The sequence below is a fragment of the Tachyglossus aculeatus genome, chromosome X1, assembly GCF_015852505.1.
Source record: "Tachyglossus aculeatus isolate mTacAcu1 chromosome X1, mTacAcu1.pri, whole genome shotgun sequence".
Lineage (NCBI taxonomy): Eukaryota > Metazoa > Chordata > Mammalia > Monotremata > Tachyglossidae > Tachyglossus > Tachyglossus aculeatus.
The window spans coordinates 63,451,935-63,466,327 of record NC_052101.1 but is presented as its reverse complement, the minus strand read 5'-3'; the positions used below and the strand labels follow the sequence as shown (position 1 = coordinate 63,466,327).

General features: G+C 38.7%; 1 non-coding gene across 1 annotated transcript; it reads right to left on the bottom strand.

Moving 5' to 3' along the window:
* Window positions 1-268: 268 nt before the first annotated feature.
* On the bottom strand, window positions 269-406 carry LOC119920310. The gene has a single exon (XR_005448066.1). It is a non-coding gene; the product is annotated as a small nucleolar RNA SNORA7 (small nucleolar RNA).
* Window positions 407-14,393: the final 13,987 nt, after the last annotated feature.

The following is a 14,393-nucleotide window of genomic DNA, read 5'->3' as shown; positions in this document are numbered from 1 at the left end:
AAAAAGAGCAACTAGAAAAGTAGGAGGATATCAGAAGAGTCTTGTCTTTTTTATGCTGTCAAGTCAACTCCAACCCACAGCAACTCCATGGACACATCTCTTCCAAAATGCCCCACCTCCATCTGCAATCATTCTGGTAGTGTATCCATAGAGCTTTCTTGGTAAAAATACGGAAGTGGTTTACCATTGCCTTCTTCCTTGCAGTAAACTTGAGTCTCCTCCTTCGACTCTCTCCCATGCTGCTGCTGCCTAGCATAAGTGAGTTTTGAATTGTAGCAGATTGCATTCCACTCGCTAGCCACTGCCCAGGCTAGGAATGGAATGGGTTTGCCTCTGCTTGACTCTCCCTCCCATAATCGAGACTGGTAGCATACTGGAAACTCTCCAGGTGTGATCCTGAGAGGGGCTATCAGGAGAGAGTTGTCAGTAAAAACAAGATTAGCTAGCATTTCTAGGAGGGAAAGGAACCCCATGTCCAAGATGACTGAAAAGTAAAGGAGGGTTAGGGTGGAGTATAGACCAATAGATTTGGCAAGGAGAAAGCTCTTGGAGACCTCAGAGAGTGCAGTCTCACAGGAGTGAAGGGGACAGAAGACAGATTGTAGTGGGTCAAAAGGAAGTTGGAAGAGAATGTGGATGCGGTGGGTATAAAACTCATTTAAGAGTTTGAACCATAATGGAATCAAGGAGATGGGGTTATAGTTGGATTCAGAGAAGGCTTTTTTTATATGGGGGAGACTTGAGCATGTTTGAAACCAGAAAGGAAAAGAACCATCAGAGTGAGAGATGGAAGATAGTGGTTAAGGAGGAGAGAAGTTAGCCTATAAATTAACCATTCTCGGTAGCACAATACTTACTATGTGATGTTATATTGGGGAAAGGATGAAGTCTATGGTATAGTAAAGGCAGTTGGCAAATAGCAGCATGGGAGAAATAACTGTGAAAAGCAAAGCTAGGAAATGTGGCAGGAAATTTTCAAGAGTGATAGGTCAGGGCACTGCTGCTCAAAGGGTCATGTTCTTGATTGTGCACAGTTCAAGTTGATAAGCAAAACTTGTTAGGACAAACTCAAAAGTTTGAAGTGAAGGAGAATGCTGAAAGGTCAGAGAATCAACCATCAGATAGTAGTCTCCCCTCTCTAGACTGCAAGATTGTTGTTTACAGGGAACCTGTATATCAACTCTTTTATATTGCACTCTACCAAGCACTCAGTACAGTGATCTGCACACAGTGAGCGCTTAATAAATTTGATTATTTATTGAATACCCATTGAGTTCAGAGGATTGTGATGAACACTGTTGGTGAACATCCATTTGTATTTCACTTGATCCCTTCAGCCTTAGAAGCCAATTTGAACTAGCCCTGAAGATGTAAATCTAATTTTTATGGTGTCAGGGGATGAGAATCAATCAATCAATCAATTGTTTTTATTGACCAATTATTGTGTGCAGAGCACTATACTAAGCACTTGGGAGAGTACTATGTAAGAAGTTTGGAGAACATTCCCTGCCCACAATGAGCTTACAGTCTAGAAGGGGAGACAGACATGAATATGAATAAATGAATTACGTATATGTAGAAAGTGTATGAGGGTTGAGGGAGGGGTGAATCAAGGGTACAAATCCAAGTGGATTTGAAGCAGCATGGCATAGTGGATAGCACATGGGCCTGGGAGTCAGAAGGTCATGGGTTCTAATCCTGACTCCACCACTTGTCTGCTGTGTGCCCTTGGACAAGTCACTTCACTTCTCTGTGCCTTAGTTACCTCATCTGTAAAATGGGGATTGAGACTGTGAGCCCTACGTGGGACAGGGACTGTGTCCAACCCAATTTGCTTGTAACCACCCCAGCGCTTAATACAGTGCCTGGCTCATAGTAGGTGCTTAACAAATACCACAATAATTATTATCATTATTATTATTATTATTGTTATTATTATTAAGTGCAAGGGTGATGGAGAATAAATAGATTATATTTATTGAGCACCTGTTATGTGCGTAGCACTGTACTTAATCTTTGGGAGAGTACAGTAGAATAGAGAAACAGAATGGCATGATCTCTGCTCTCAAGGAGCTTACCATCATATGGGGGAAGTACAATTATTTATAGTTTGGAGGAAGAGAACTACAACTGAGAATGATAAGATAGATAAGTGAATAAAAAGTGCTTAGACTGTAGAGCATGCAAATCAATTTGTACATAAGTGCTACAGTAAAGAGAAAGGGGATGAAAGATTCCTTTTGGTCCAGGTTGAGCCTAGACCAGTCCTTAAAGCTTTTCTACTTCACTAATGACATTATATATGGCTCTGAAGAGTGAAGATGGATTCAGTCTCATCACAGACAAGGAAGAAATCCTAAATAGATAGCAAAAAAAATTTCAATATCCTCTTGAACATGCCTTCCTTCATTGAAGATGGAGCTCTGTAAAACCTACAAAACCTCTTGATATGTGCAGCTATGACACTTGACCCAATTATTGAAGAAGTCCCTTCTGCAGAGCCATGTAAAATGGAAAAGCACTTGGACTTGAGAGCATACCTGCTGAGTGCTTCAAAGGCAAAAGATCAGATTGTGGAAATCATCAAGGTGCCTCACTGCTGGAAAGATACTAACCAAAGGCCTCCTGGATCAGCTACTAAAAATCATCATTGACCAGACACTCCTGGAGTCACGACATGATTTCAAACCACAGTGTTGCAAAGCAAATGTGATCTCTGCTGCATTTCAGATAAAGTAAGCTCCTCCAGTAGACTGGAAGCTCCTTCTGGGCAGTAGCTTGTCTACTCTGTTCTATTGTACTCTCCCAAGCACTTAGTACACTGTTCTGCACACAGTAAGTACTCAATAAATACCATGATTGATTGATTGATTGAGGAGGAGTGCAAGGAACAGCCCCAGGACCTCTACAGAATTTTCATAGACCTTACCAAAGCATTTGATATGATCAGCCAATCTGGTCTCTGGAAACTATTAAGCAAATTTGACTGCCCTTATTAATAATAATTATTATTATAGTAACTGTGGTATTTGTTAAGCCATGTGCCAGGTTCCTATGTGGAATGAACTTTATTAAGCACTGGGATGGATATGAGCATATCAGGTTGGACACAGACCCTATTCCATGTGGGACTCAGAAAAGTGGAGGAGCTGGGATTAGAACTCAGATCCTTCTGACACCCAGGCCCGTGCTCTATCCACTACGCCATTCTGGGACTGCTATTCAGTCCTGTCTGAGTCAATCCCCATAGCCTTTGGAGTAAAGTAGGGAACATGTAGTGGGCCTGGTCCAGTTGAACTTGTTCTTTGCAGCTATGGTGGAGGAGACAACAAGAGACCTGGATGCAGGTCATAGAATACCCCTTTCACACCTCTGGGAAGCTATTCCATGTCAACAGACTCCAAGCATCATCCAAAGTCCTAGAAACAGTCATTCAAGGATTACCGTATACAGATGATTGCCCTAGAGGCCCAAATCCAAATCAGCCCAGCACTGCCGGCAGACCATAAATCTAAACAAAACTGAGGTGATGTATCAGCTTGCACCGGGGAAGCCATAAACACAACCAGACATTTTTATTTACTAAATGCTCTGACAGAATACTGCTTTCTGAGCAGCACATCAACCACTGATGCGATGATAGATAGGGAAATCGAAAGCAGAATCAAGTATGCCAAAACAACCTTTGGGAGACTGTCAGCTAGTCAAAAACGAGGAAGGTAGAAGAAGAAATTAAAGAACATGGCAAAGCAAATCCTCGGACAGCGCTGCAACCCAGCTGAAAACTGGGAGTTGGTTGCTGAGAGCAGACCTGTCTGATGCACTGCCAGAAAGAAGGGGGGTAGCTCTCTTTGAACAAAAGCTTTGTATGGAAAGAGAGTCAGGGAGGGAAAAGAGAAAACAGTGCCAGGTACTGTGTTGACCAGCTCTGTTTTATTGTATACTCCCAAGTACTTGATGCAGTGCTCTGCACACAGTAAGTGCTCAATACCACCCTCCCTCCTCAAATCCAACAGACAATTACTCTCTCCCCCCTTCAAAGCCTTATTGAAGACATATCTCCTCCAAGAGGTTTTCCCAGACTAAGCCTCACCTTTCCTCATCTCCCACTCCATTCTGCATCAGGCTGACTTGCTCCCTTCGTTCTTCCCCCCTCCAAGTTCTTCCCCCCTCCAAGCCCCGCAGCACATATGTACATATCTGTAGTTTTATTTATTTGTATTGATGTTTGTTTCCCCCCACCCCCGACCCCAACAAGACTATAAGCTTGTTGTGGGCAGGGAATGTGTCTGTTTATTGTTGCATCATACTCTCCCAAGTGGTTAGTATAGTGCTCTGCACACTGTAAGGGCTCAGTAAAAATGATAGAATTAATGAATGAATATAATTGATTGATGGATTGATTGATACTAACATTAAATACAGCACAATGAAATACAATCTTTTTGCGTGCCCTTTGCAGCCAGAGTTATGGATCCCACTTTTGATCTTTCATTCACATACGCACCCATAGATGAACTTTACCATCAATGGTGTCTGAATAAAAAGGACAACTATATATACAATGGAGAGATAATACAGGTGTTATATTTCTGTTATTGCTTATGTTACATTTCCAGTGTTAAATAGTCACTAAGTTAGTCCTAACCACATTTCAGTGAGAGAGGCAAGGAATAGACTATCATCAAACTCACTAGCAATTTTAAAACTTTCCATTTGAAGATTGAAGTATTTAAGTGCCATATCAATCAATCAATCCTACTTATTGATTGCTTGCTGTGAGTGAAGCACTGTACTAAGTGCTTGAGAGTGTATAATATAACACTGAAACGGACACATTCACACCACATGTCTGCTCTGTGACCTTGGGCAAGTCACTTAGCTTCTCTGGACCTCAATAACCTCATCTATAAAATGGGGATTAAGAGTGTGGGCCCTGTTTGGGAGAGGGACTGTTTCTAATCTGATTAACTTGTACCTACCCCAGCACTTAGATTAGTTCTTTGCACATAGTAAGCACTTAACAAGTACAATTATTATTATTATTATTATTATTATTATTATTGTTATTATTATTACTATTCCCTGCCCACAATGAGTTTACATTCTAGAGGAGAAGACAGGCATTAATATAAATAAATAAATTACAGATATGTATATAAGTGTTGTGAGGCTGGGAGGGAGAATGAATAAAGGAAGCAAGTCAGGGTGATACAGAAGAGAGTGGAAGAAAAGGAAAAGAGGGCTTAGTCAGAGATGGATTCTTGGAAGAGATGTGCCTTCAATAAGGAGGAGAGAAGTAATTCAACGAGGAGAAGAGAAGGAGGGGAAAGTAATGGTCTGTCGGATATGAAGAAGGAGGGTGTTCCAGGCCAGGCAGGATAGACGAGATGATCGAGGTACAGTGAGTAGGTTGGCATTAGAAGGGCGAAATGTGAGGGCTGGATTGTAGTAGGAGAGCAGCCAGATGAGGTAGGAGGCTGAAAGGTGATTGAGTGATCTATAGCCAATGGTAAGGATTTTCTGTTAGATGCAGAGGTGGATGAGCAACCACTGGAGGTTCTTGAGAAGTGGGGAAAAATGGACTGAATGTTTTTGTAGAAAAATGATCCAGGCAGGAGAGGAGGTATGGACTGGAGTGGGGAGAGACAGGAGGCAAAGAGATCAGCAAGGAAGCTGATCAAGGAGGGATAGGATAAATGCTTGGATTAACATGGTAGCATTTGAATGGAGAGGAAAGGGTAGATTTTAGCAATGATGTTATCTACTGGAGAACAGTAGATAACATCACTTCACTCAATCACAATCAATCAATCAGTAGTATTCATTGAATGCCTAACTGTGTGTGGAGCACTAAGCACTTGAAAGTGTACAAAGAATTAGTACATGTGAACCCTGCCTTCAATAAATTTGCAATCTAGCATAAGCTTCCTCTCTGCAACCTTCCTACTAGTTCTGGGTCCAGGGGTAAAGTCGCTGGGTAGTTTTCAAACTTTTTCTCCTAGAGAACCTCAGTGATCTTTCTTAATGTTCTCTCCAGCCTCTCAGTAGCCAACTGCTGATTTCTGGTGGCCCTGTGTCATGGGAAGCTGGGCAAACTTGATGTAATGAGAGCAGCCTCTGAACTCAGTAAAGGATGATTGAGAGGCAAAGGGAGTTTTATTTTTAAAATGAGACGCTTGAACTGTTTTACCTGTTATTACTGCTATTTTTTTTTTTTTTGCTTTGAGAGCCAAATGCTCATGTTTTATGTACTAAATATAAGATTAGCTATGGGATCTTCTTATCCAACTCACAATTTAAATTCAACCAACAGATAAGAGTCACATGCTCAAGGGAAAGAAGGAAGTAAATGTGATTCTTAATATGAAGTACAGTCAGCTCTGCTAAAACACGTGTTCTCATTAGACAATTTGAATACAATTTGATGGAAGAATTAGGGGATGTTCTTTCCACAACAAGAGTCTGTTCTAATATAACATGATCCACAAGTTGGTGTAAATAGATAAGGTGTAGGAGGAAATGCTTGTGTGCATTCGTGAGGTGTTTGTTGATCAAGCGAGATGCTCTCTCTAGAAGTCCCAGCATCTGCCCAAGTCTTGTTGACTCATACTTACCTTGTACTTCTTTAGGATTTTGTAATTTTACAGTACTCAATAAAGTAAATTTACAATGTAAATCATCATCGTCATCATCAATGGTATTTATTGAGCACTTACTGTGTGCAGAGCACTATACTAAGCAATTGGGAGAGTACTATACAACAGAGTTGGTAGACACATTCCCTGCCCACAGCAAACTTACAGTTGAGAGGAGACAGACCATAATACAAATCAATAATTTATAATACATAATTTATAGATATGTACATATGTGATGGGGTAAATAGAGGAAAACAGCAGTGCAAAGGGGGTTAAGTGTTCTGTTAGGAGAGGACATAATAATACAAGAACTTATATTGAAAAATGTCAGTCATGGTGGTGTTTTCATACCCTCTACTCCCTAACCTATTAATTCCCATTGTATCAGTGGTTACAATAATGAAATTTTCCCATATCAACAGGTTCTTCAATAACACAACCCTTGTGCCGTAGAAGAACTGGTTGTATACAATTTCTATATTTGAAGTAGGAAATTATAAATGTATCCTAAAGGTAAAATTCAGTAAACCAGTAATTCAGCAGAACTCCCAGTTCTTTCTTATTTTGAATCAATTTTCCCAATTTCCAGGTAACCTTACTTTCCCACCAATAATATTCACTGAGTACCCACCACACACAATGCTTCCTTCCCAATCACTAGCTGAGTTTTTGACTGTTGAAATATGCCATGAGCAAATGGAGAAGTGAAAAAGCCCCTCAGAGTTCACAGGTAGGTATGAATTTAGCCCCTCAAATCTTTTAAGCCCCCTTTAATATCAGCCATAAAACCACTGAACTGTGCTAACTGAAGAGAGTCTAAGTCATTTCCAAATGATGTTTTCCTAAAGTTCATCTTTGTTTTCAATTAGTGACCTTGAATCATAAATGCCAGAGTATGAAGTAAGCTTCTCAAATATGTGAAGTGTATGTTGGCACCCTATTGTGAAAAACACCATAGTGCTTTCACTATGTCCAGTACAGTAGAAAAATTTCATACTAGACCCAAAGACAGAAATTATTTACTTATTTTTTGAGAACCACAATTAGGATATACTTCTTGATATCCTCTCAGTTTGAACCCTGCATGTTAATTTCAAATATAACTTATAATTCCTTGATATCCTCTTGATATCCTCTCAGTTTTCCCCCTGCTTGTTTGCTTCAAATATAGCTTATAATAATTCATTTTAATGTCTACCACACCAATGCAGTTGATTTTTCTCTTCATTAACAATGAGATGCCATTCACCCCACTAGTTTACAAGAAATATTGAGCTCTAAAACGTCAGGTTTCAGAAAGAAATTAATCAGAATCCATCTGTTTCCTTCTCATTCTGGAAGCTTTCATTACAACTAAATCAGGGATTATTGGATTCTTAGATCTTTTTCTACCACAGTTTGTTTGGTTTAGAAACTGAATGATTAAAGCTGCTTACCTTAAGTAAGACGGTTTCCAATCTTCCTTCTTTCAAGGAAGAAAATGATGAAAATAAGGTGATCTTTAAACAGGCATTTCTGAGACTTGAAATTGCATCAGAGACATGATACATGATAGCAATCAATGACCATTTATTTTAATGTGATATTTCTTATCTTTACAAATTTCCATTTCTCCACAAACACCACTCTCAATACTCAGCAAGATATATGAAATGGAGTGTATTTAATGTTTTTCTAACCTAGCTTATCTGCTCCTATTTAATTGTAAATCCATATGGTATATATAATAAAGTGAGAACTGGATATAAAGATTACCTCTTTGATACAACTCTCCATACCGACTAACATTTATTCTAATGTGGCACAGAGAATGATTGTTTTCAGAAGAATGGAAATAATGGGAAAATCTATTTGAACCTACAATAAAAGCCTAAGCTTAGTGTGGGATTCAAGAAATTTAAACAATTAGAAGAGATTATTGCAGAATAATTCTCAGTTTACCTTTGAGATAAAAAAGGTGTGAATGTAATTAACCAGCCTCTTTTATCCCACTTCACTATTATTTTTTCTTGTTTTGTGGTTTATTTTTAGAGTTACTTTTCCTTGCAAAACAAGGCTTCACCCAGCACTTCTTTTTTCCCCCCAAGTGAAAAAATGACTGAATTCCAAATGAACAAAATAAGCATTAACATTTGGTTCCTGAGGGGACTAATCCTATTTGAAACCTATACACAGTAAGGGCCTCTTAACAATATAAAAAAAGAAATGATCTTGATGGTAGAGAGGATGGCGTCATGCACAAAGCATCATATTAGAAATACAATGATTCCCTAGGACTGAAAGTAAAATCCTGGCAGACAACACTGCCTTTCATCTTCTGAAATGGATAAATTGAATACCACATAGCTAACTCTAGGAAGGAGTGCTGGATGAGATTAAAAAGAAGTTTCCAACTTCTCTACATAGACATTAAAAGTTCAATTATAGCAAGCCTAGAAATCATCCTGATGTACTTGACATTTTTTCATCCTTTCCTGTAATGCTTACTATAAGGAACTGTCTAACCTAGAGGTAATTGCCCTTTGAGTGTGCCACATACACTGTTTGTGATGGTTTAAGAATCATTCAGGATGAAAGACACATTATAAACTATCACTATTAAAAGCTTTGACTGGGACTTATGCAATATGCCCATGAGCAATGTGCCCATACAAACAAGCAGACCACAAAAATCATCAAGTGTGTGGACAGGATGAATGTGGAATTATTGTGCACCAATCAATCAATCAATCGGTCAATTGTATTTATTGAGCACTTATTCTGTGCAGAACACTGTACTAAGTGCTTGGGAGAATACAATATAACAGAGTTGGTCGACATATTCCCTGCCCACAACGAGCTTGAAGTCTAGAAAGGGAGATGCTCATTAACACAAATAAGTCACAGATATGTACATAAGTGCTGTGGGGCTGATGGAGGGGTGAATAAAGGTTACAAAACCCAGTGCAAGGGCAACCCAGATCTCCCAAGACCAAGTTGAGAGGACACCCACTGAAGCCTGTAAGTGGTAGAGTCCAAACAAGCAAAAGGAAAAGCTTCACATAGCCGATGGTGTGCACGCAAAATATGTTCCCACAGGAAGGTGTCTGGCAAAAATATCAAGAGGTTCAAAATAGGTTTGAATACATTCATGGGCAAGAAATCCAAAAAGAAATTTTAGAGGGGAAAATTTGGGAAGCGAAAGAGAGAAGTTAGACATTTTAGAAGGTCCCAGAATAGTTTGAGAACTTAGACTGTGGGCTCCATGTGGGACGGGAACCATGTTCGACCTGCTTATCTTTTATCTACCCTAGTACTTAGTACAGTGCTTAGCACACAGTAAACACTTAACAAGAACCATAACAATAAGAGATTTGTGAATAACAGGTCCATGATGAGTTTATTAGAGGGAATAGTTAGAGATGTTAGATGGCACAACTCTAGCCAGCAGGATGGCTGTCAAGGAGGGCAGCCATTGGTGCCTTTGTCAGAGACAATACTCTGGGCTAGAAGGACCACTGGCCTGACCTCCTCATGGCACTGCCTCTGATTGAATCCAGTTCTAATGATTAATGCTGTGCTTACCTTCCGGGAGCCATGAAAATAAGAGTAGAGAATGGTGTTGTCCACCCTGTAATACAATAAATAATAAAAGTTAGCTTAGCAAAAGTTGGGTTCTTTTGAGGCTGGTATTCAGGTTGCAATTTCATTGTTTCTTGCATAGTTTGATAAATAATACCTACCCAGGGGATCTGACATTGATGATATTTCCCAGAATGCCTACTAGACGGGCTTCTAGTTTGGAGAAGGCAGATGGAAGTCCTCAAGTAGAAAATGATTTTAGTGTCTTCCTACAATATCTAAAATAGATATAATAAACTACCTCTGGATATGGATCCAACATGTAAAGTGTGCTATAGTATAGATCTCAGCATTTGTGGAATGATTTTTAAAGCCATTGCTGTCCATTTTTGCACATTAAATCCCACAAAGAGATTTATTTACAGCATTAAATCATTTCTTTGCTGGCTGGCTACATTTTTAACTATTAAAATATTCATCACACACTCTAAGAGTTTAATGGCAAGTGTTTTATGACCTTTTAAATGATGGCATCTTTAAAATAAAAAACCTTCAAATGCAGATGTCAGTCTTAGAAAGGGCCTAAAAACCCCCCACAAAATAGTCTGCATGTAAAATTTCAAGTCAACAGGAACAGGATCAATCCCTGAAAAATGCAATCAGAGATGAGCTCATTAAAAGGAGACATATTTATGAGAGCATTAGGTGAAAATGTTTTTTTGAACCCAAATTATGTTTGCTGATGTGGAAAAGCTAAATACATGGGCCTACATATTTCCCTGTTTGCCTTTAGAGATTGCAAGCATATGTGCGATTCATTGCAGCAACTCCTGTTAATAAAAGTATAGTCATTGTGAAAGGCCACTAAGTTTACATTAAGGGACTGCAATTACATTTGAACTCTCTATCCACCCTTTTCTTTCAAAGGATACCGGGATGAAAAAGAGCTGGATTGCTTTAATTTAAATTATATTCCTTAATTCAATTACATTGAAGAAAACTGAAACCAGATAACCAGATTGCTGAGCAGATGATGCTAATTTAGTAATTCAATTTTCCAAATACATGATTTAACAAATTTAGTAAGGTGAAGTTAACCAAAGCCAGAATTAACTGATAGAAGGTTGTTTAAATGTGAATCCAGTTCTGGTCCTTGTTTGGGTCTTCATGAATCTACTTAACTTTCCATATATCAATTTTCTTCGGCTAATGGAAATAATAGTAACCATCTACCTCAAGGATGAGAAAATCACTCAAGCAGAGGTGTGAAGATTACTGTCTATCTGCCGTATTTCCTCCAGTAGTGGGACAAGCCCTTGCCACAAGAAATCACGCACTCAGGAATAGGGTCAGCCCAAAGCAGCTACTTTGTGTTTGTGTGTGTCTATTTTGTGATTGTGCCTTTTGTGGATTGTCTTACCTATTTATTTGAGTATATTTTAGCTTATATGACATTTCATGGCAGTAACCATTTCTCTTGACCCAGTGATGACTATGTTTTTATTGTCATTATTTTTATTATGTATCCTTTTAGAGATTCTGGGCAGAAATAATACTATTCAGAATTTTTTACTGATGAAAAAACTGAAGTTCAGGGATATAAAGTCATCTCAAGCCAGATAAATCCAGATAAAACAGGAAGAAGGTTAATACATTCTCTAGTAAATTTTCTAGCCAGGTAGACAGACAATCCAGGTTAGCTAAGACAAAAGGTCAAAATTCACCACGAAACTGCTCAACCCTTCACAGTCTTTTGCTCTGTAAATGTGTGCAGAGAGACTCACTAGGATTTGCCAAACTCCCATACTAATAATACTACTACTAATAATAATGGCATTCATTAAGCACTTACTATGTGCAAACCACTGTTCTAAGTGCTGGGAAGGTTACAAGGTGATCAGGTTGACCCACAGGGGGCTTACAGTCTTAATCCCCATTTTATAGATGAGGTAACTGAGGCACAGAGAAGTTAAGTGACTTGCCCAAAGTCACACAGCTGACAAGTGGCGGAGCCAGGATTTGAACCTATGACCTCTGACTCCAAAGCCTGGGCTCTTTCCACTGAGCCACGCTGCTTCTCTACTACTTCATGAAACTAAATAGAACTTTAACAAGGTTTTGTGCAACTCTCCTTTGTCACATTTTTCTCCCATTTCGCCTTCTCCCTCTATATCTCCTTCATCCTCTCCCTCTCCCTCCAATCCCTTTCTTAGGGAGCAATCAGGTAAGACTTCAGTCATCCAGTCCACATGATGCCAATTCCACCCCACTGAATATCTACCATTAAAAGTCAAGCATCAACAAAAAAAAACAATTTCCCAGACCAATAAAAATTTACAATTTCAATCTAAGTGCCAGGAGCATAACTTCCACAGGAAAGCTTGGCCACCAATTGTTTTAACTAACTATTAAAATACTGTCTCTATCATCCATGTTTGAACATGGTGACAGGAACAAACTACAGACTTGAAAATAAACATTTTCTCTTTGTCTCCATTGATCCCCCACACCCCCACTAGGCAGTTGAATATACACTGGGTGATATACACTGGGCAGGGAGGGCCAGGGGGTTTCCCCTCCAACATTGGAGTGCTGAGACCCAATGTGGCAAGGTAAAGAAGCCACAGTAGCTTGAGGCTTTCTTAACTTTTAGAATGTTGGGAAACACTATCATATTTCCAATGTTTAATAATGTCATTCTTGCAATAGAGCCATGAATACTGGCAAAGCACCAGATCTAATTATATATCTACCTAGATCGATCAGCCTGGAAGGCATGGTGTTTAGATGTCTTCTTTTAACACATGGTAACCTAAGAAAATGCCAGAGGATTCCTAAGTAATACTAATATTACTATCTGAAAAAGAAAGGTGAAAAAGTGAATGTAGAAGCTATCATGGAATGTCACTGCTCTCCACTGCCAGAAAGATTCTATCCAAAGTCAACCCAGATCATCTTCAAAAGCCAACAGTTTTATTTTCAGGATAGACGTTACCCATTTTTGTATTTTTAAAACATACTAATCCATGATCAATCAGCTTCTACATTTATAATCTAAATGATTCTAAATGATAAAAAGGGCCAGTTCAGAGTTAGATTAGAAGGTAGTGCTTAAGTGTTTGAGGTAGAGAAAAATCTTGGTACATAAAGATAGTAATTACCACAAAGATAAATATAAGTCTGTATTTCATAAAATTCTAGGACAAAGACTTATATGACTGGGTGCTGAGGCAGTACAATTTGAGAAATAGTTCAATACTAACATGTCATTTTTCTGAGAAGTGAAGCTTTTGGGACATAAGGGATTTTACTTTTTTTTCATTGTTCACAGAGAGAATAACATTCTGAACTGACACCTTTGCAAGCGGCTAACATCAAACACTGTTTTGCATCTGATCAATAGAACACAGTTTACATCAAATAACCAGAAAGAGCCATTTTCATGAAATTCTGGCCTTTCTCCTGGATTTCTGACTTCAAAAGGATGCATGAAGATGATTAAGCAGATAATAATTGATTTATTACCTAACATTAAGAAATGTTTTCTCTGAAGTAATAATTATTATAAAGTCTCATCATTTTCCTAGATAATAGCATCAGCAACCAAGGGCAGTCAAAGAGGTTGGAAGTTCTTCTTGTCTTAAGGAGAGAATTTTTTAATGAAATATTTTAATATTTGGCAGTAGGTTCATTCTGAAGTTCTCTACTTTCAAATAGTCAGTGAACAATTAAGGGAATTTTGAGAATAAATTAGGAGAGTTGTTATTTTTTAAAATGCCTTCTAAACTGTCCATTGGTGTAGCAAGTACTCATTACTAACATAAATAAAAAGAAAAAAAAATCCCCAAAAACAAAGTGGCTGCTTTCCTCCCAAAAAATAAAATCATCATCAATTTCAGTTTGAAAATCAGGACTGCCTAACATGCTTTGTGCCATGTTCAGACAGATGTCTGCCAATGCGCATGCCTGGTCAACATTTCCCATTTGACTGGAAATCAAAGTAAATTAAGCAAGCCTCTGGGGAGCAGAGGAGGAAAAAGGTCTATAAATCTAGGAAGAGGGAAAACACAGCTGTGTTGAGATTCATGGCAAGATTGCAAAAGAGAAAGTATATATCCAATAAGAGAAAGTCATTCTCACATGAAGATGCATTCAACTCAAAGTAGCCTTCCAACAGAAATGGTCAAGACC